The sequence below is a fragment of the Anomaloglossus baeobatrachus genome, chromosome 11 (genome assembly GCF_048569485.1).
Source record: "Anomaloglossus baeobatrachus isolate aAnoBae1 chromosome 11, aAnoBae1.hap1, whole genome shotgun sequence".
Classification (NCBI taxonomy): domain Eukaryota; kingdom Metazoa; phylum Chordata; class Amphibia; order Anura; family Aromobatidae; genus Anomaloglossus; species Anomaloglossus baeobatrachus.
The window spans coordinates 191,815,641-191,838,112 of record NC_134363.1 but is presented as its reverse complement, the minus strand read 5'-3'; positions in this window follow the sequence as shown (position 1 = coordinate 191,838,112).

The window sequence follows — 22,472 nt, the reverse complement described above, 5'->3', positions numbered from 1 at the left end:
TAGCATCAGGCATCGGTGTATCCAGGGGTCAGCTCTGCTACATCTGTAGCATCAGGCATCGGTGTATCCAGAGGTCAGCTCTGCTACATCTGTAGCATCAGGCATCGGTGTATCCAGGGGTCAGCTCTGCTACATCTGTAGCATCAGGCATCGGTGTATCCAGGGGTCAGGTCTGCTACATCAGTAGCATCAGGCATCGGTGTATCCAGGGGTCAGCTCTGCTACATCAGTAGCATCAGGCATCGGTGTATCCAGAGGTCAGCTCTGCTACATCTGTAGCATCAGGCATCGGTGTATCCAGGGGTCAGCTCTGCTACATCTGTAGCATCAGGCATCGGTGTATCCAGGGGTCAGCTCTGCTACATCTGTAGCATCAGGCATCGGTGTATCCAGAGGTCAGCTCTGCTACATCAGTAGCATCAGGCATCGGTGTATCCAGGGGTCAGCTCTGCTATATCAGTAGCATCAGGCATCGGTGTATACAGGGGGCAGCTCTGCTACATCTGTAGCATCAGGCATCGGTGTATCCAGGGGTCAGCTCTGCTACATCTGTAGCATCAGGCATCGGTGTATCCAGAGGTCAGCTCTGCTACATCTGTAGCATCAGGCATCGGTGTATCCAGGGGTCAGCTCTGCTACATCTGTAGCATCAGGCATCGGTGTATCCAGGGGTCAGCTCTGCTACATCAGTAGCATCAGGCATCGGTGTATCCAGGGGTCAGCTCTGCTACATCAGTAGCATCAGGCATCGGTGTATCCAGAGGTCAGCTCTGCTACATCTGTAGCATCAGGCATCGGTGTATCCAGGGGTCAGCTCTGCTACATCTGTAGCATCAGGCATCAGTGTATACAGGGGGCAGCTCTGCTACATCTGTAGCATCAGGCATCGGTGTATACAGGGGGCAGCTCTGCTACATCTGTAGCATCAGGCATCGGTGTATACAGGGGGCAGCTCTGCTACATCTGTAGCATCAGGCATCGGTGTATACAGGGGGCAGCTCTACTACATCTGTAGCATCAGGCATCGGTGTATACAGGGGGCAGCTCTACTACATCTGTAGCATCAGGCATCAGTGTATACAGAGGGCAGCTCTGCTATATCTGTAGCATCAGGCATCAGTGTATACAGGGGGAAGCTCTGCTACATCTGTAGCATCAGGCATCGGTGTATCCAGGGGTCAGCTCTGCTACATCTGTAGCATCAGGCATCGGTGTATACAGGGGTCAGCTCTACTACATCTGTAGCATCAGGCATCGGTGTATACAGGGGGCAGCTCTGCTACATCTGTAGCATCAGGCATCGGTGTATACAGGGGGCAGCTCTGCTACATCTGTATCATCAGGCATCGGTGTATCCAGGGGGCAGCTCTGCTACATCTGTAGCATCAGGCATCGGTGTATACAGGGGGCAGCTCTGCTACATCTGTAGCATCAGGCATCGGTGTATCCAGGGGTCAGCTCTGCTACATCTGTAGCATCAGGCATCGGTGTATCCAGGGGGCAGCTCTGCTATATCTGTAGCATCAGGCATCAGTGTATACAGGGGGCAGCTCTGCAACATCTGTAGCATCAGGCATCGGTGTATACAGGGGGCAGCTCTGCTACATCTGTAGCATCAGATATGAAGAAGAAAACGGCACTTCCTTCGTATATATTTTAATTTTTATGCTTAGTGCTACTGAGGAAGGTCCAATTTGGACCGAAAACGTTCTTCAACCACAATAAATACACTTTTTCATCACACTTTGGGAGTGCCTTGTTACTTCTTGTTTTACATAAGTAGCATCAGGCATCGGTGTATCCAGGGGTCAGCTCTGCTACATCTGTAGCATCAGGCATCGGTGTATCCAGGGGTCAGCTCTGCTACATCTGTAGCATCAGGCATCGGTGTATACAGGGGTCAGCTCTACTACATCTGTAGCATCAGGCATCGGTGTATACAGGGGGCAGCTCTGCTACATCTGTAGCATCAGGCATCGGTGTATACAGGGGGCAGCTCTGCTACATCTGTAGCATCAGGCATCGGTGTATACAGGGGGGAGCTCTGCTACATCAGTAGCATCAGGCATCGGTGTATCCAGGGGTCAGCTCTGCTATATCAGTAGCATCAGGCATCAGTGTATACAGGGGTCAGCTCTGCTACATCAGTAGCATCAGGCATCGGTGTATACAGGGGGCAGCTCTGCTACATCTGTAGCATCAGGCATCGGTGTATCCAGGGGTCAGCTCTGCTATATCTGTAGAATTGGTGTATCTAGAGGTCAGGTGTATACATCAGTAGCATCAGGCATCGGTGTATACAGGGGGCAGCTCTGCTACATCTGTAGCATCAGGCATCGGTGTATACAGGGGGCAGCTCTGCTATATCAGTAGCATCAGGCATCGGTGTATACAGGGGGCAGCTCTGCTATATCAGTAGCATCAGGCATCAGTGTATACAGGGGGCAGCTCTGCTATATCTGTAGCATCAGGCATCGGTGTATACAGGGGGCAGCTCTGCTATATCTGTAGAATTGGTGTATCTAGAGGTCAGGTGTATACATCAGTAGCATCAGGCATCGGTGTATACAGGGGTCAGCTCTGCTACATCTGTAGCATCAGGCATCGGTGTATACAGGGGGCAGCTCTGCTATATCAGTAGCATCAGGCATCGGTGTATACAGGGGGCAGCTCTGCTACATCAGTAGCATCAGGCATCGGTGTATACAGGGGGCAGCTCTGCTACATCTGTAGCATCAGGCATCGGTGTATACAGGGGGCAGCTCTGCTATATCAGTAGCATCAGGCATCAGTGTATACAGGGGGCAGCTCTGCTATATCTGTAGCATCAGGCATCGGTGTATCCAGAGGTCAGCTCTGCTATATCAGTAGCATCAGGCATCGGTGTATACAGGGGGCAGCTCTGCTACATCTGTAGCATCAGGCATCGGTGTATCCAGGGGTCAGCTCTGCTACATCTGTAGCATCAGGCATCGGTGTATCCAGGGGTCAGCTCTGCTATATCTGTAGAATTGGTGTATCTAGAGGTCAGGTGTATACATCAGTAGCATCAGGCATCGGTGTATACAGGGGGCAGCTCTGCTACATCTGTAGCATCAGGCATCGGTGTATACAGGGGGCAGCTCTGCTACATCTGTAGCATCAGGCATCGGTGTATACAGGGGGCAGCTCTACTACATCTGTAGCATCAGTGTATCCAGGGGTCAGCTCTACTACATCTGTAGCATCAGGCATCAGTGTATACAGAGGGCAGCTCTGCTATATCTGTAGCATCAGGCATCAGTGTATACAGGGGGAAGCTCTGCTACATCTGTAGCATCAGGCATCGGTGTAAACAGGGGGCAGCTCTGCTACATCTGTAGCATCAGGCATCGGTGTATACAGGGGTCAGCTCTACTACATCTGTAGCATCAGGCATCGGTGTATACAGGGGGCAGCTCTGCTACATCTGTAGCATCAGGCATCGGTGTATACAGGGGGCAGCTCTGCTACATCTGTATCATCAGGCATCGGTGTATCCAGGGGGCAGCTCTGCTACATCTGTAGCATCAGGCATCGGTGTATACAGGGGGCAGCTCTGCTACATCTGTAGCATCAGGCATCGGTGTATCCAGGGGTCAGCTCTGCTACATCTGTAGCATCAGGCATCGGTGTATACAGGGGGCAGCTCTGCTACATCTGTAGCATCAGGCATCGGTGTATACAGGGGTCAGCTCTGCTACATCTGTAGCATCAGGCATCGGTGTATACAGGGGGCAGCTCTGCTACATCTGTAGCATCAGGCATCGGTGTATACAGGGGGCAGCTCTGCTACATCTGTATCATCAGGCATCGGTGTATCCAGGGGGCAGCTCTGCTACATCTGTAGCATCAGGCATCGGTGTATACAGGGGGCAGCTCTGCTACATCTGTAGCATCAGGCATCGGTGTATCCAGGGGTCAGCTCTGCTACATCTGTAGCATCAGGCATCGGTGTATCCAGGGCTCAGCTCTGCTACATCTGTAGCATCAGGCATCGGTGTATACAGGGGGCAGCTCTGCTACATCTGTAGCATCAGGCATCGGTGTATCCAGGGGTCAGCTCTGCTACATCTGTAGCATCAGGCATCGGTGTATACAGGGGGCAGCTCTGCTACATCTGTAGCATCAGGCATCGGTGTATCCAGGGGGCAGCTCTGCTACATCTGTAGCATCAGGCATCGGTGTATCCAGTAGTCAGCTCTGCTACATCTGTAGCATCAGGCATCGGTGTATCCAGGGGTCAGCTCTGCTACATCTGTAGCATCAGGCATCGGTGTATCCAGGGGGCAGCTCTGCTACATCTGTAGCATCAGGCATCGGTGTATCCAGAGGGCAGCTCTCCTACATCTGTAGCATCAAGCATCGGTGTATCCAGGGGGCAGCTCTGCTACATCTGTAGCATCAGGCATCGGTGTATCCAGGGGTCAGCTCTGCTATATCTCTGTAGCATCAGGTGGCAGTGTGTCCAGGGGTCAGCTCTGCTATATCTGCAGCATCAGACATCGGTGTATCCAGGGGTCAGCTCTGCTATATCTGTAGCATCAGGCGATGGTGTATCCAGGGGTCAGCTCTGCTATATCTCTGTAGTATCAGGTGGCAGTGTGTCCAGGGGTCAGCTCTGCTATATCTGCAGCATCAGGCATCGGTGTATACAGGGGTCAGCTCTGCTATATCTGCAGCATCAGGCATCGGTGTATCCAGGGGTCAGCTCTGCTATATCTGTAGCATCAGGTGGCAGTGTGTCCAGGGGTCAGATCTGCTATATCTGTAGCATCAGGCGATGGTGTATCCAGAGGTCAGTTCTGCTATATCTGTAGCATCAGGCATCGGTGTATCCAGGGGTCAGCTCTGCTATATCTCTGTAGTATCAGGTGGCAGTGTGTCCAGGGGTCAGCTCTGCTATAACTGTAGCATCAGATGGCAGTGTGTCCAGGGGTCAGCTCTGCTATATCTGTAGTATCAGGCGATGGTGTATCCAGAGGTCAGCTCTGCTATATCTGCAGCATCAGGCATCGGTGTATCCAGGGGTCAGCTCTGCTATATCTGTAGTATCAGGCGATGGTGTATCCAGGGGTCAGCTCTGCTATATCTGCAGCATCAGGCATCGGTGTATCCAGGGAGCAGCTCTGCTATATCTGTAGTATCAGGCGATGGTGTATCCAGGGGTCAGCTCTGCTATATCTGCAGCATCAGGCATCGGTGTATCCAGGGGTCAGCTCTGCTATATCTTAAGCATCAGGCATCGGTGTATCCAGGGGTCAGCTCTGCTATATCTGTAGCATCAGGCGATGGTGTATCCAGGGGTCAGCTCTGCTATATCTCTGTAGTATCAGGTGGCAGTGTGTCCAGGGGTCAGCTCTGCTATATCTGCAGCATCAGGCATCGGTGTATACAGGGGTCAGCTCTGCTATATCTGCAGCATCAGGCATCGGTGTATCCAGGGGTCAGCTCTGCTATATCTGTAGCATCAGGTGGCAGTGTGTCCAGGGGTCAGCTCTGCTATATCTGCAGCATCAGGCATCGGTGTATACAGGGGTCAGCTCTGCTATATCTGTAGCATCAGGCATCGGTGTATACAGGGGGCAGCTCTGCTATATCTGTAGCATCAGGCGATGGTGTATCCAGAGGTCAGTTCTGCTATATCTGTAGCATCAGGCATCGGTGTATCCAGGGGTCAGCTCTGCTATATCTCTGTAGTATCAGGTGGCAGTGTGTCCAGGGGTCAGCTCTGCTATAACTGTAGCATCAGATGGCAGTGTGTCCAGGGGTCAGCTCTGCTATATCTGTAGTATCAGGCGATGGTGTATCCAGAGGTCAGCTCTGCTATATCTGCAGCATCAGGCATCGGTGTATCCAGGGGTCAGCTCTGCTATATCTGTAGTATCAGGCGATGGTGTATCCAGAGGTCAGTTCTGCTATATCTGTAGCATCAGGCATCGGTGTATCCAGGGGTCAGCTCTGCTATATCTCTGTAGTATCAGGTGGCAGTGTGTCCAGGGGTCAGCTCTGCTATATCTGTAGCATCAGGTGGCAGTGTGTCCAGAGGTCAGCTCTGCTATATCTGTAGTATCAGGCGATGGTGTATCCAGGGGTCAGCTCTGCTATATCTGCAGCATCAGGCATCGGTGTATCCAGGGGTCAGCTCTGCTATATCTGTAGCATCAGGCATCGGTGTATCCAGGGGTCAGCTCTGCTATATCTGTAGCATCAGGCGATGGTGTATCCAGGGGTCAGCTCTGCTATATCTGTAGTATCAGGCGATGGTGTATCCAGAGGTCAGCTCTGCTATATCTGTAGCATCAGGCGATGGTGTATCCAGGGGTCAGTTCTGCTATATCTCTGTAGTATCAGGTGGCAGTGTGTCCAGGGGTCAGCTCTGCTATATCTGTAGCATCAGGTGGCAGTGTGTCCAGGGGGTCAGCTCTGTTACATCTGTAGTGTACCGCCCCAGCAGCGGTCGAACCGCTCGGATCCGGGTGTCGCTGCTCGTGGCTCGAGGGTCACTCGAAAACGTGATGGGGGGTTATTTACAGGGGGATTAAATAGTTTGTGACGCCACCCATGGTGTGCAGTAACAGGGAGTACCGCCGCTGCCGTTGGGAGTACCCGGGGTGATGGAATGGGGGCAACCAGATGACGTTACCCTTCACGGGTAGGGAAGGCCCCGGGACTGTGGATGGTTGGAACTGGATTGCGGGGGAGCACAGGCTCGTTGGGGTAAGGGATGATCAGGTACTCACTCAGAAGGAAAGCAGACGCTGACAGCGTGGTAAACCAAGCCTCTGGGTGCCGCTGCCCTCTTGGGGGAGCTCGTCTGGGCCCGTCCCCTGCAGCACTGCCTTATGGTCCGGAGCCTGCCTCTGTGCACAGATTTTAGTAGTCCAAGTGGCCCATAAACTTGAAGCTGTCCGGGCCCCGCTCCCCACTTTTTGGTGTGAAGGAGCTGTGCTCTCAGGAGTTCACACTTGGGATTTCAGTGGGCTGCTTTGGTTGGAAAGCCCTATCCCCCTCATTGCGCTAGTGCCCCCGACCTCTGAGCTTTGTGGGGACAGTCCATAAAGGCCCTGTCCTCCGCATGTTAATTGCTGGGTTGCTTGAAGCCTCTCCACGACCAAGGGTACAGTACCCCGACGTGCTTTTGGTCCCAGTCCTGCACTTAAGAGATAAAGAGCGTGCAGTACCCTGTGACGACCTGACTAGTCCAGGGGCGTCACAGTAGCATCAGGTGGCAGTGTATCCAGAGGTCAGCTCTGCTACATCTTTAGCATCAGGTGCCAGTGTGTCCAGGGGTCAGCCCTGCTACATCTGTAGCATCAGGCGACGGTGTATTCAGGGGTCAGCTCTGTAACATCAGTGTATAAAGGGTTCAGCTCTAAATCATCTGTAGCATCAGGTGACGGTGTATTCAGGGTTTGACTCTGCTACATCGGTAGCATCAGGCATAGCTGCATCCATTTAACTTCACCCCTCTGATATGTATTTTATGGAGATAAAAGCAGAAACTTGATTTTCCTTCAGATCAATTAATTGCTATTGTTTTGCCTTGCTTTTTGTAGTGGTATATCCACCTGCACATCATTTGGGAAGCTGTTTTGCGGTTTGTTGTAGTGGTATGTCTGCCTGCACATAATTTGGGAAGCCTCCCGCTAGGACAAATCCTTAATGTACTAACTGGCCGATGGTATGCAGCGATGTGGGCAGCTGCAGAGCGGCATTGGAACAGCTTCATTATTTCCTCGTATTCATTCTGTGTCCAAATTCACTGTCTGCAATAGATACAGACGGCTACTGATCACTACGAGGGCAGGACACAATCACGGAGGAGGATAATGGTGGCTGTAAAACCTGAGGGTAGGCAACAGGAGCAGTATTGTGACTGGCAGGTTCAGGTGTCATGGCCGCCAATATTCATGTGCCAGACTCTGCACGCTGCTCTATGAGTTACACCAAAGGGAAAGGACAAAGAGCCACAAGAAATGCCACCACTATCCTCATGTCCCACTATGGACCAGTAAAAGTCAGAATGCTACCTGCACAAATGGAAACTGTCACAGGTGGCTGCGGGCTCAGTTGTCGGCTGTGGGCTCAGTCGTCGGCTGCGGGCTCAGTCGTCGGCTGCGGGCTCAGTCGTCGGCTGCGGGCTCAGTCGTCGGCTGCGGGCTCAGTCGTCGGCTGCGGGCTCAGTCGTCGGCTGCGGGCTCAGTCGTCGTGGATTCCCACTAAACAGGCCTGGAAGTTCCTTCTCCCTGCATTGTAGGGATGAGAGGGACAACTGTGACCCGTACCGGAGGCAGCCAGGAGGAATCTCCACTGCCGGTCAGCCGCAGCAGGACGGTCCCTGATGTCAAAGGGCGACTGCAAATTTCTCTATCGTTCAGTCACATCCCTAACTGTGCACTTTGTTGTTTTTTTTACTTTTTAGCCGCCAAATTGAAAAGTGCTGCTAGGAAAGCCTGTTCATTTTCACACAGTAAGATATCGCTTCAAGGCGTCCACACAGGACGAGGCAATCACAATGTCCCCCCCACACAGGACGAGTCCGTCACAATGTTCCCCCCACACAGGACGAGGCCGTCACAATGTCCCCCCCCCACAGGACGAGGCTGTGACAATGTCCCCCCCGCACAGGACGAGGCCGTCACCATGTCCCCCCCACACAGGACGAGTCCGTCACAATGTCCCCCCCACACAGGACGAGTCCGTCACAATGTCACCCCTACACAGGACGAATCCGTCACAATGTCCCCCCCCGCAGGACGAGTCCGTCACAATGTCCCCCCCCACAGGACGAGTCCGTCACAATGGACCCCCCACAGGACGAGTCCGTCACAATGTCCCCCCCACACACAGGACGAGTCCGTCATAATGGCCCCCCCCACAGGATGAGTCCGTCACAATGTCCCCCCCCCACAGGACGAGTCCGTCACAATGCCCCCCCACACACAAGACGAGGCCATCACAATGCCCCCCCCCACACAAGACGAGGCCGTCACAATGTCCCCCCCACACAAGACAAGGCCGTCACAATGGCCCCCCCACACAGGACGAGGAGTCACAATGCCCCCCCCACACAAGACGAGTCCGTCACAAGTTCCCCCCCCCCCACAGGACGAGTCCGTCACAATGTCCCCCCCCACAGGACGAGTCCGTCACAATGGCCCCCCCCCCGCAGGACGAGGCCGTCACAATGGCCCCCTCACACAAGACGAGGCCGTCACAATGCCCCTCCCCCACAAGACGAGGCCGTCACAATGCCCCCCCACAAGACGAGGCCGTCACAATGTCCCCCCCGCACAGGACGATGCCGTCACAATGTCCCCCCCGCACAGGACAAGGCCGTCACAATGTCACCCCCCGCACAGGACGAGGAGTCACAATGGCCCCCCCAATCAGGATGAGGAGTCACAATGGCCCCCCCACAGGACGAGTCCGTCACAATGGCCCCCCCACACAGGACGAGGCCGTCACAATGTCCCCCCCCCCACAAGACGAGGCCGTCACAATGCCCCCCCCCCACAAGACGAGGCCGTCACAATGTCCCCCCCACACAGGACGAGGCCGTCACAATGTCCCCCCCACACAGGACGAGGCCGTCACAATGTACCCCCGCACAGGACGAGGCCGTCACAATGTCCCCCCCCCACAGGACGAGTCCGTCACAATGGCCCCCCCCACAGGACGAGTCCGTCACAATGTCCCCCCCCCACAGGACGAGTCCGTCACAATGTCCCCCCCGCACAGGACGAGGCCGTCACAATGTCCCCCCCACACAAGACGAGGCCGTCACAATGTCCCCCCCACACAAGACAAGGCCGTCACAATGGCCCGCCCCCACACAGGACGAGGAGTCACAATGCCCCCCCCCACACAGGACGAGGAGTCACAATGGCCCCCCCAATCAGGACGAAGAGTCAGAATGTCCCCCCCACACAGGACGAAGCCGTCACAATGGCCCCCCCGCACAGGACGAGGAGTCACAATGGCCCCCCCAATCAGGACGAAGAGTCAGAATGTCCCCCCCACACAGGACGAGGAGTCACAATGGCCCCCCCAATCAGGACGAAGAGTCAGAATGTCCCCCCCACACAGGACGAGTCCGTCACAATGCCCCCCCCACAAGACGAGGCCATCACAATGTCCCCCCCACACAAGACGAGGCCGTCACAATGTCCCCCCCACACAAGACGAGGCCGTCACAATGTCCCCCCCACACAAGACGAGGCCGTCACAATGGCCCCCCCACACAAGACGAGGCCGTCACAATGGCCCCCCCACACAAGACGAGGCCGTCACAATAGCCCCTCCCATAGTTCAACCTGTCACAATATCCCCCCACAGAAGATGACAGTCACAATGCCCCCCCACACACAGGACGAGGCCCCCATAGCGCATACTCGACCCGTTCCTATGACGGGTTGAGCTCTGGTCTCTGCTGCATGAAGTTTGTTGCGGCAGGCGTAATCTGTGACAAGATGGTGCTGGCTAATGATGGTGCTGTATTGTACATGTGGGGTGCGGTGGGGCTGTATTGTACATGTGGGGCTGTATTGTACAGGTGGGGCTGTATTGTACATGTGGGGGTGCAGTGGGGCAGTATTGTACATGTGGGGGTGCGGTGGGGCTGTATTGTACATGTGGGGGTGTGGTGGGGCTGTATTGTACATGTGAGGCGCGGTGGGGCTGTATTGTACATGTGAGGCGCGGTGGGGCTGTATTGTACAGGTGGGGCTGTATTGTACAGGTGGGGCTGTATTGTACATGAGGGGGTGCGGTGGGGCTGTATTGTACATGTGGGGGTGTGGTGGGGCTGTATTGTACATGTGAGGCGTGGTGGGGCTGTATTGTACATGTGAGGTGCGGTGGGGCTGTATTGTACAGGTGGGGCTGTATTGTACATGTGGGGGTGCGGTGGGGCTGTATTGTACATGTGGGGCGCGGTGGGGCTGCATTGTACATGCGGGGCTGCATTGTACATGTGGGGCTGCATTGTGGCTGTATTTTATATGTTGGGCTGTATTGTACATGTGGGGTGCAGTGCAGGATGAATGGGCACCACGTGTGGCTTCAGATCACAGACAGTAATGGTTTCCCGTCCTATGAATACCTGGATTATAAGAAGGGAATTTTGTTTACTTACCGTAAATTCCTTTTCTTCTAGCTCCAATTGGGAGACCCAGACAATTGGGTGTATAGCTATGCCTCCGGAGGCCACACAAAGTATTACACTAAAAGTGTAAAGCCCCTCCCCTTCAGCCTATACACCCCCCGTGCTGCCACGGGCTCATCAGTTTTGGTGCAAAAGCCCGAAGGAGGAAAAAATTATAAACTGGTTTAAAGTAAATTCAATCCGAAGGAATATCGGAGAACTGAAACCATTTAACATGAACAACATGTGTATACAAAAACAGGGGCGGGTGCTGGGTCTCCCAATTGGAGCTAGAAGAAAAGGAATTTACGGTAAGTAAACAAAATTCCCTTTTTCTTTGTCGCTCCTTATTGGGAGACCCAGACAATTGGGACGTCCAAAAGCAGTCCCTGGGTGGGTAAATAATACCTCATAATAGAGCCGTAACGGCTCCGTCCTACAGGTGGGCAACTGCCGCCTGAAGGACTCGCCTACCTAGGCTGGCATCTGCCGAAGCATAGGTATGCACCTGATAGTGTTTCGTGAAAGTGTGCAGGCTCGACCAGGTAGCCGCCTGACACACCTGCTGAGCCGTAGCCTGGTGTCGCAAGGCCCAGGACGCTCCCACGGCCCTGGTAGAATGGGCCTTCAGTCCTGAGGGAACCGGAAGCCCCGAGGAACGGTAAGCTTCGAGAATTGGTTCCTTGATCCACCGAGCCAGGGTTGACTTGGAAGCTTGTGTCCCTTTACGCTGGCCAGCGACAAGGACAAAGAGTGCATCCGAGCGGCGCAGGGGCGCCGTACGAGAAATGTAGAGTCTGAGTGCTCTCACCAGATCTAACAAGTGCAAATCCTTTTCACATTGGTGAACTGGATGAGGACAAAACGAGGGTAAGGAGATGTCCTGATTGAGATGAAAAGTGGGCAAGGCAAATGGCCAGGGAGAAAACCCCTGAGCAGAGCACCACGACAGGAATATTTTCCACGTCCTGTGGTAGATCTTGGCGGACGTTGGTTTCCTAGCCTGTCTCATAGTGGCAATGACCTCTTGAGATAATCCTGAAGACGCTAGGATCCAGGACTCAATGGCCACATAGTCAGGTTGAGGGCCGCAGAATTCAGATGGAAAAACGGCCCTTGAGACAGCAAATCTGGTCGGTCTGGCAGTGCCCACGGTTGGCCGACCGTGAGATGCCACAGATCCGGGTACCACGACCTCCTCGGCCAGTCTGGAGCGACGAGGATGACGCGGCGGCAGTCGGCCCCGATCTTGCGTAACACTCTGGGCAACAGTGCCAGAGGAGGAAACACATAAGGAAGACGAAACTGCGACCAATCCTGAACTAAGGCGTCTGCCGCCAGAGCTCTGTGATCTTGAGATCGAGCCATGAATGTTGGGACCTTGTTGTTGTGCCGTGACGCCATTAGGTCGACGTCCGGCATCCCCCAGCGGCAACAGATCTCCTGAAACACGTCCGGGTGAAGGGACCATTCCCCTGCGTCCATGCCCTGGCGACTGAGAAAGTCTGCTTCCCAGTTTTCTACGCCCAGGATGTGAACTGCGGATATGGTGGATGCTGTGGCTTCCACCCACAGCAGAATCCGCCGGACTTCCTGGAAGGCTTGCCGACTGCGTGTCCCACCTTGGTGGTTGATGTAAGCCACCGCTGTGGAGTTGTCCGACTGAATTCGGATCTGCTTGCCTTCCAGCCACTGCTGGAACGCTTTTAGGGCAAGATACACTGCCCTGATCTCCAGAACATTGATCTGAAGTGAGGACTCTTGCTGAGTCCACGTACCCTGAGCCCTGTGGTGGAGAAAAACTGCTCCCCACCCTGACAGACTCGCGTCCGTCGTGACCACCGCCCAGGATGGGGGTAGGAAGGATTTCCCCTTCGATAATGAGGTGGGAAGAAGCCACCACCGAAGGGAAGCTTTGGTTGCCTGAGAGAGGGAGACGTTCCTGTCTAGGGACGTCGGCATCCTGTCCCACTTGCGTAGGATGTCCCATTGAAGTGGACGCAGGTGAAACTGCGCGAAAGGGACTGCTTCCATTGCTGCCACCATCTTCCCCAGGAAGTGCATGAGGCGCCTCAAGGGGTGTGACCGACCTTGAAGGAGAGATTGCACCCCTGTCTGTAGTGAACGCTGTTTGTCCAGCGGAAGCTTCACTATCGCTGGAAGAGTATGAAACTCCATGCCAAGATATGTCAGCGATTGGACCGGTGTCAAATTTGACTTTGGAAAATTGATGATCCACCCGAAACTCTGGAGAATCTCCAGAGTAACGTTGATGCTGTGTTGGCATGCCTCTTGAGAGGGTGCCTTGACCAGCAGATCGTCTAAGTAAGGTATCACTGAGTGACCCTGAGAGTGGAGGACCGCAACTACTGTAGCCATGACCTTGGTGAAAACCCTTGGGGCTGTCGCCAGGCCGAACGGCAGTGCCGCGAACTGAAGGTGTTCGTCTCCTATGGCGAAGCGCAAGAAGCGCTGATGCTCTGGAGCAATTGGTACGTGGAGATAAGCATCCTTGATATCGATCGATGCTAGGAAATCTCCTTGGGACATTGAGGCGATGACGGAGCGGAGGGATTCCATCCGGAACCGCCTGGTCCTTACGTGTTTGTTGAGCAGTTTTAGGTCCAAAACAGGACGGAAGGACCCGTCCTTCTTTGGAACCACAAACAGGTTGGAGTAGAAACCGTGACCCTGTTGCTGAAGAGGAACCGGGACCACCACTCCTTCTGCCTTCAGAATGCCCACCGCCTGCAGAAGAGCCTCGGCTCGCTCGGGAGGCGGAGATGTTCTGAAGAATCGAGTCGGAGGACGAGAGCTGAACTCTATCCTGTAACCGTGAGACAAAATGTCTCTCACCCAACGGTCTTTTACTTGTGGCAGCCAGGTGTCGCAAAAGCGGGAGAGCCTGCCACCGACCGAGGATGCGGTGTGAGGAGGCCGTAAGTCATGAGGAAGCCGCCATAGTAGCGGCACCTCCGGCGGTCTTTTTAGGGCGTGATTTAGACCGCCATGCGTCGGAGTTCCTCTGATCCTTCTGAGGCCTTTTGGACGAGGAGAATTGGGACCTGCCCGCACCCCGAAAGGACCGAAACCTCGACTGTCCCCTCCTCTGTTGGGGTGTTTTTGGTTTGGCCTGGGGTAAGGATGTTTCCTTTCCCTTGGATTGTTTGATGATTTCATCCAATCTCTCACCAAACAAACGGTCGCCAGAAAATGGCAATCCAGTTAAGCACTTTTTGGAAGCCAAATCTGCCTTCCATTCCCGCAGCCACAAGGCCCTGCGTATTGCCACCGAATTGTCGGCTGCAACTGCCGTACGGCTCGCAGAGTCCAGGACAGCATTAATAGCGTAGGACGCAAATGCCGACGTTTGAGAGGTTATGGACGCCACCTGCGGCGCAGACGTACGTGTGAGTGCGTCAATTTGCGCCTGACCAGCTGAGATAGCTTGGAGTGCCCATACGGCTGCGAATGCTGGAGCAAAAGACGCGCCGATAGCTTCATAGATGGATTTCAACCAGAGCTCCATCTGTCTGTCAGTGGCATCCTTGAGTGAAGCTCCATCTTCCACTGCAACTATGGATCTAGCCGCAAGTCTGGAGATTGGAGGATCCACCTTGGGACACTGAGTCCAGCCCTTGACCATGTCAGGGGGGAAAGGGTAACGTGTATCCTTAAGGCGCTTGGAAAAACGCTTATCTGGACAAGCTCGGTGTTTCTGGACTGCCTCTCTGAAGTCAGAGTGGTCCAGAAACATACTCTTTGTACGCTTGGGAAACCTGAAACGGAATTTCTCCTGCTGAGAAGCTGATTCCTCCACTGGAGGAGCTGAGGGAGAAATATCCAACATTTCATTGATGGACGCAATAAGATCATTCACTATGGCGTCCCCATCAGGAGTATCAAGGTTGAGAGCGGCTTCAGGATCAGAATCCTGATCAGCTACCTCCGCTTCATCATACAGAGAGACCTCTCGCTGAGACCCTGAACATTGTGATGATGTCGAGGGGATATCATAGCGAGCTCGCTTAATCGGTCTGGGGCTGCGGTCCGTGTCAGAGACCTCACCCTGGGATCCATGAGACACCCCGGGAGGACATTGCTGTTCCAACTGAGGGGGACCAGGGGGCAATGATTCCACAGTGCCCCTGGCTTGAGATGCCGGCCTGGACTGCAAGGCTTCTAATATCTTAGCCATAGTCTCAGAAAGTCTTTCAGTAAAAACTGCAAACTCCGTCCCTGTCACCTGGACAGTGTTAACAGGTGGTTCTCCCTGGGCCACCCTTAGCAGAGGCTCCGGCTGAGAAAGTGCCACAGGGGCCGAGCATTGCACACAATGAGGGTCAGTGGAACCTGCCGGCAGTATAGCCGTACATGCTGCACAGGCAGCATAGTAAGTCTGTGCTTTGGCACCCTTGCTATTTGTGGACGACATGCTGTTGTCTCCTCTGAGCAATACAGGAGGTTATATAGACAAAAATCAACAGTGCACCATACAGTGTAAAGTATAGTCTATAATCATATAATCTATAAGTACACTTCTGCACCAGTGGGGCCAGCACCTAGGTGCTGCTTACCGCCTTCGCAAAGCGGTTGTGTGGGCACCAGAAATCCTGCCTGGGTCTCACTGAGCTTGTCTCTCCTAACCTGCGTTAGCAGAGCTGAGAGGAATGGCTGCCGGCGTCCTGAGGAGAGGAGGGAGCCGTGGGCGTGCCCTAGAAAGTGCGGGAACTGATGCCCCACTGTGCAGAGTGAGGGGGGTGGAGTATGCAAAGCATGCTCCAGCCCTCAGTGCTGCCGTCCTGTACAGCGTCCCGCCCTTCCCCTGACTGGCAGGGCTGGGGGCGGGAAGAAAACGAGACTAGGCCGCAAAAGCCGGGGACTCGAGTTATAAGCGCGGCCGCCGTATAAGCGCGGTCGGCGCGGAAGTCCCCGGCGCACTAACAGTCCCAGCCGCGCCGCAGTGATAACCATGGCAGCGGCGGTCAGCGCGGCAGTCCCCCTACACGAACACACTCAGCGACGCTGAAGTGTGTAATGGCACAAACGCAGTCAGCGCTGCTGTCCCCGGTGCACTAGCACACCCAGCAATGCTGGAGTGTTGCTGTGCGCGGTCCCCACGGGGACACAGAGTACCTCAAAGTAGCAGGGCCATATCCCTGAACGATACTCGGCTCCTATCCAGCATGGTCCTCAGGAGCTGTGGATGGAGCACGGTCTCCTGTGCCTGGAGACCGAAAAGATCCCACTTCACCCAGAGCCCTAATTGAGGGATGGGGAAGGAAAGCAGCATGTGGGCTCCAGCCTCCGTACACGCAATGGATACCTCAACCTTAACAACACCGCCGACAAGAGTGGGGTGAGAAGGGAGCATGCTGGGGGCCCTGTTATGGGCCCTCTTTTCTTCCATCCGACATAGTCAGCAGCTGCTGCTGACTAAGCTGTGGAGCTATGCGTGCATGTCTGACCTCCTTCGCACAAAGCATAAAAACTGATGAGCCCGTGGCAGCACGGGGGGTGTATAGGCTGAAGGGGAGGGGCTTTACACTTTTAGTGTAATACTTTGTGTGGCCTCCGGAGGCATAGCTATACACCCAATTGTCTGGGTCTCCCAATTGGAGCGACAAAGAAATTAGGTGTCGCACTATAACCGTCCAGAGACTACGTCAGCTCTGCTGAATGTACAAACTACAGACACTAGGCGGCTTCTGCCGGCAGCAGGCGGCGCTGTGTGCACCATCCGCAGAGCCGCGCAGCTTCACTCCAGGATCCTCTACAGCTCCGACAACGGAGCACGCAGCAGCCGGGACCTGTCCACCACCCTGCCGTCATGGCTGCTCCGGAGGGTCTCACTGGGACCAGTCTGACTAATGGTACAGGAGACATTTACCTGCAGGATGATGGAAATATTTGATGCAGTGAAGGGGGCAGCGATGTGCCAGCCATGAGGCTCCTTCCATAAACTGGTAATAACTAGCACAGTATGGAGCCACTAAACATGTACTAGTTGGTGCTATTACTTGTGCACTGTATGGCAGCATTTCTTTCGATATTATGACATAGAGCATGATGGTATTATGTAGCCAGGCGGACACAGACTGCAGCGGCCCCCGTACAAGGAACGTGTGTGGCCCCCGCCCTCCGCACAGCAGATACACCGCCCGATAAGAATACCGCATGTCTGACATTATAGCGCCACACACCTGACTCACCGCCCAACAAGCATACTGCATGTCTGACATTATAGCGCCACACACCTGACTCACCGCCCAACAAGCATACTGCATGTCTGACATTATAGCGCCACACACCTGACTCACCGCCCAACAAGTATACTGCATGTCTGACATTATAGTGCCACACACCTGACTCACCGCCCAACAAGTATACTGCATGTCTGACATTATAGCGCCACACACCTGACTCACCGCCCAACAAGTATACTGCATGTCTGACATTATAGCGCCACACACCTGACTCACCGCCCAACAAGTATACTGCATGTCTGACATTATAGCGCCACACACCTGACTCACCGCCCAACAAGTATACTGCATGTCTGACATTATAGTGCCACACACCTGACTCACCGCCCAACAAGTATACTGCATGTCTGACATTATAGTGCCACACACCTGACTCACCGCCCAACAAGCATACTGCATGTCTGACATTATAGCGCCACACACCTGACTCACCGCCCAACAAGTATACTGCATGTCTGACATTATAGCGCCACACACCTGACTCACCGCCCAACAAGTATACTGCATGTCTGACATTATAGCGCCACACACCTGACTCACCGCCCAACAAGTATACTGCATGTCTGACATTATAGCACCACACACCTGACTCACCGCCCAACAAGCATACTGCATGTCTGACATTATAGCGCCACACACCTGACTCACCGCCCGATAAGAATACCGCATGTCTGACATTATAGCGCCACACACCTGACTCACCGCCCAACAAGTATACCGCATGTCTGACGTTATAGCGCCACACACCTGACTCACCGCCCAACAAGTATACTGCATGTCTGACATTATAGCGCCACACACCTGACTCACCACCCAACAAGCATACTGCATGTCTGACATTATAGCGCCACACACCTGACTCACCGCCCAACAAGTATACTGCATGTCTGACATTATAGCACCACACACCTGACTCACCGCCCAACAAGCATACTGCATATCTGACATTATAGCGCCACACACCTGACTCACCGCCCGATAAGAATACCGCATGTCTGACATTATAGCGCCACACACCTGACTCACCGCCCAACAAGTATACCGCATGTCTGACGTTATAGCGCCACACACCTGACTCACCGCCCAACAAGTATACTGCATGTCTGACATTATAGCACCACACACCTGACTCACCGCCCAACAAGCATACTGCATGTCTGACATTATAGCGCCACACACCTGACTCACCGCCCGATAAGAATACCGCATGTCTGACATTATAGCGCCACACACCTGACTCACCGCCCAACAAGTATACCGCATGTCTGACGTTATAGCGCCACACACCTGACTCACCGCCCAACAAGTATACTGCATGTCTGACATTATAGCACCACACACCTGACTCACCGCCCAACAAGTATACTGCATGTCTGACATTATAGCACCACACACCTGACTCACCGCCCAACAAGTATACCGCATGTCTGACATTATAGTGCCACACACCTGACTCACTGCCCAACAAGTATACTGCATGTCTGACATTATAGCACCACACACCGACTCACCGCCCAACAAGTATACCGCATGTCTGACATTATAGCGCCACACACCTGACTCACCGCCCAACAAGTATACTGCATGTCTGACATTATAGCACCACACACCTGACTCACCGCCCAACAAGTATACTGCATGTCTGACATTATAGCGCCACACACCTGACTCACCGCCCAACAAGTATACTGCATGTCTGACATTATAGCGCCACACACCTGACTCACCGCCCAACAAGTATACTGCATGTCTGACATTATAGCACCACACACCCGACTCACCGCCCAACAAGTATACCGCATGTCTGACATTATAGCGCCACACACCTGACTCACCGCCCAACAAGTATACTGCATGTCTGACATTATAGCACCACACACCTGACTCACCGCCCAACAAGTATACTGCATGTCTGACATTATAGCGCCACACACCTGACTCACCGCCCAACAAGTATACCGCATGTCTGACATTATAGCGCCACACACCTGACTCACCGCCCAACAAGTATACTGCATGTCTGACATTATAGCGCCACACACCTGACTCACCGCCCAACAAGTATACTGCATGTCTGACATTATAGCACCACACACCTGACTCACCGCCCAACAAGTATACTGCATGTCTGACATTATAGCGCCACACACCTGACTCACCGCCCAACAAGTATACTGCATGTCTGACATTATAGCACCACACACCTGACTCACCGCCCAACAAGTATACTGCATGTCTGACATTATAGCGCCACACACCTGACTCACCGCCCAACAAGTATACCGCATGTCTGACATTATAGCGCCACACACCTGACTCACCGCCCAACAAGTATACTGCATGTCTGACATTATAGCGCCACACACCTGACTCACCGCCCAACAAGTATACTGCATGTCTGACATTATAGCACCACACACCTGACTCACCGCCCAACAAGTATACTGCATGTCTGACATTATAGCGCCACACACCTGACTCACCGCCCAACAAGCATACTGCATGTCTGACATTATAGCACCACACACCTGACTCACCGCCCAACAAGTATACCGCATGTCTGACATTATAGCGCCACACACCTGACTCACCGCCCAACAAGTATACTGCATGTCTGACATTATAGCGCCACACACCTGACTCACCGCCCAACAAGTATACTGCATGTCTGACATTATAGCGCCACACACCTGACTCACCGCCCAACAAGTATACTGCATGTCTGACATTATAGCGCCACACACCTGACTCACCGCCCAACAAGTATACTGCATGTCTGACATTATAGCGCCACACACCTGACTCACCGCCCAACAAGTATACCGCATGTCTGACATTATAGCGCCACACACCTGACTCACCGCCCAACAAGTATACCGCATGTCTGACATTATAGCGCCACACACCTGACTCACCGCCCAACAAGTATACCGCATGTCTGACATTATAGCGCCACACACCTGACTCACCGCCCAACAAGTATACCGCATGTCTGACATTATAGCGCCACACACCTGACTCACCGCCCAACAAGTATACTGCATGTCTGACATTATAGCGCCACACACCTGACTCACCGCCCGATAAGAATACCACATGTCTGACATTATAGCGCCACACACCTGACTCACCGTCCAACAAGTATACTGCATGTCTGACATTATAGCGCCACACACCTGACTCACCGCCCAACAAGTATACTGCATGTCTGACATTATAGCGCCACACACCTGACTCACCGTCCAACAAGTATACTGCATGTCTGACATTATAGCGCCACACACCTGACTCACCGCCCAACAAGTATACTGCATGTCTGACATTATAGCGCCACACACCTGACTCACCGCCCAACAAGCATACTGCATGTCTGACATTATAGCGCCACACACCTGGCTCACCGCCCGATAAGAATACCGCATGTCTGACATTATAGCGCCACACACCTGACTCACCGCCCAACAAGTATACCGCATGTCTGACATTATAGCGCCACACACCTGACTCACCGCCCAACAAGTATACCGCATGTCTGACATTATAGCGCCACACACCTGACTCACCGCCCAACAAGTATACCGCATGTCTGACATTATAGCGCCACACACCTGACTCACCGCCCAACAAGTATACTGCATGTCTGACATTATAGCGCCACACACCTGACTCACCACCCAACAAGTATACTGCATGTCTGACATTATAGCACCACACACCTGACTCACCGCCCAACAAGTATACTGCATGTCTGACATTATAGCACCACACACCTGACTCACCACCCAACAAGTATACTGCATGTCTGACATTATAGCACCACACACCTGACTCACCACCCAACAAGTATACCGCATGTCTGACATTATAGCGCCACACACCTGACTCACCGCCCAACAAGTATACTGCATGTCTGACATTATAGCGCCACACACCTGACTCACCGCCCAACAAGTATACTGCATGTCTGACATTATAGCGCCACACACCTGACTCACCGCCCAACAAGTATACTGCATGTCTGACATTATAGCACCACACACCTGACTCACCACCCAACAAGTATACCGCATGTCTGACATTATAGCGCCACACACCTGACTCACCGCCCAACAAGTATACTGCATGTCTGACATTATAGCGCCACACACCTGACTCACCGCCCAACAAGTATACTGCATGTCTGACATTATAGCGCCACACACCTGACTCACCGCCCAACAAGTATACTGCATGTCTGACATTATAGCGCCACACACCTGACTCACCGCCCGATAAGAATACTGCATGTCTGACATTATAGCGCCACACACCTGACTCACCGCCCAACAAGTATACTGCATGTCTGACGTTATAGCGCCACACACCTGACTCACCGCCCAACAAGTATACTGCATGTCTGACATTATAGCGCCACACACCTGACTCACCGCCCAACAAGTATACTGCATGTCTGACATTATAGCGCCACACACCTGACTCACCGCCCAACAAGTATACTGCATGTCTGACATTATAGCACCACACACCTGACTCACCGCCCAACAAGTATACTGCATGTCTGACATTATAGCGCCACACACCTGACTCACCGCCCAACATGTATACTGCATGTCTGACATTATAGCGCCACACACCTGACTCACCGCCCAACAAGTATACTGCATGTTTGACATTATAGCGCCACACACCTGACTCACCGCCCAACAAGTATACCGCATGTCTGACATTATAGCGCCACACACCTGACTCACCACCCAACAAGTATACTGCATGTCTGACATTATAGCGCCACACACCTGACTCACCGCCCAACAAGTATACCGCATGTCTGACATTATAGTGCCACACACCTGACTCACCGCCCAACAAGTATACCGCATGTCTGACATTATAGCGCCACACACCTGACTCACCGCCCAACAAGTATACCGCATGTCTGACATTATAGCGCCACACACCTGACTCACCGCCCAACAAGTATACTGCATGTCTGACATTATAGCGCCACACACCTGACTCACCGCCCGATAAGAATACCA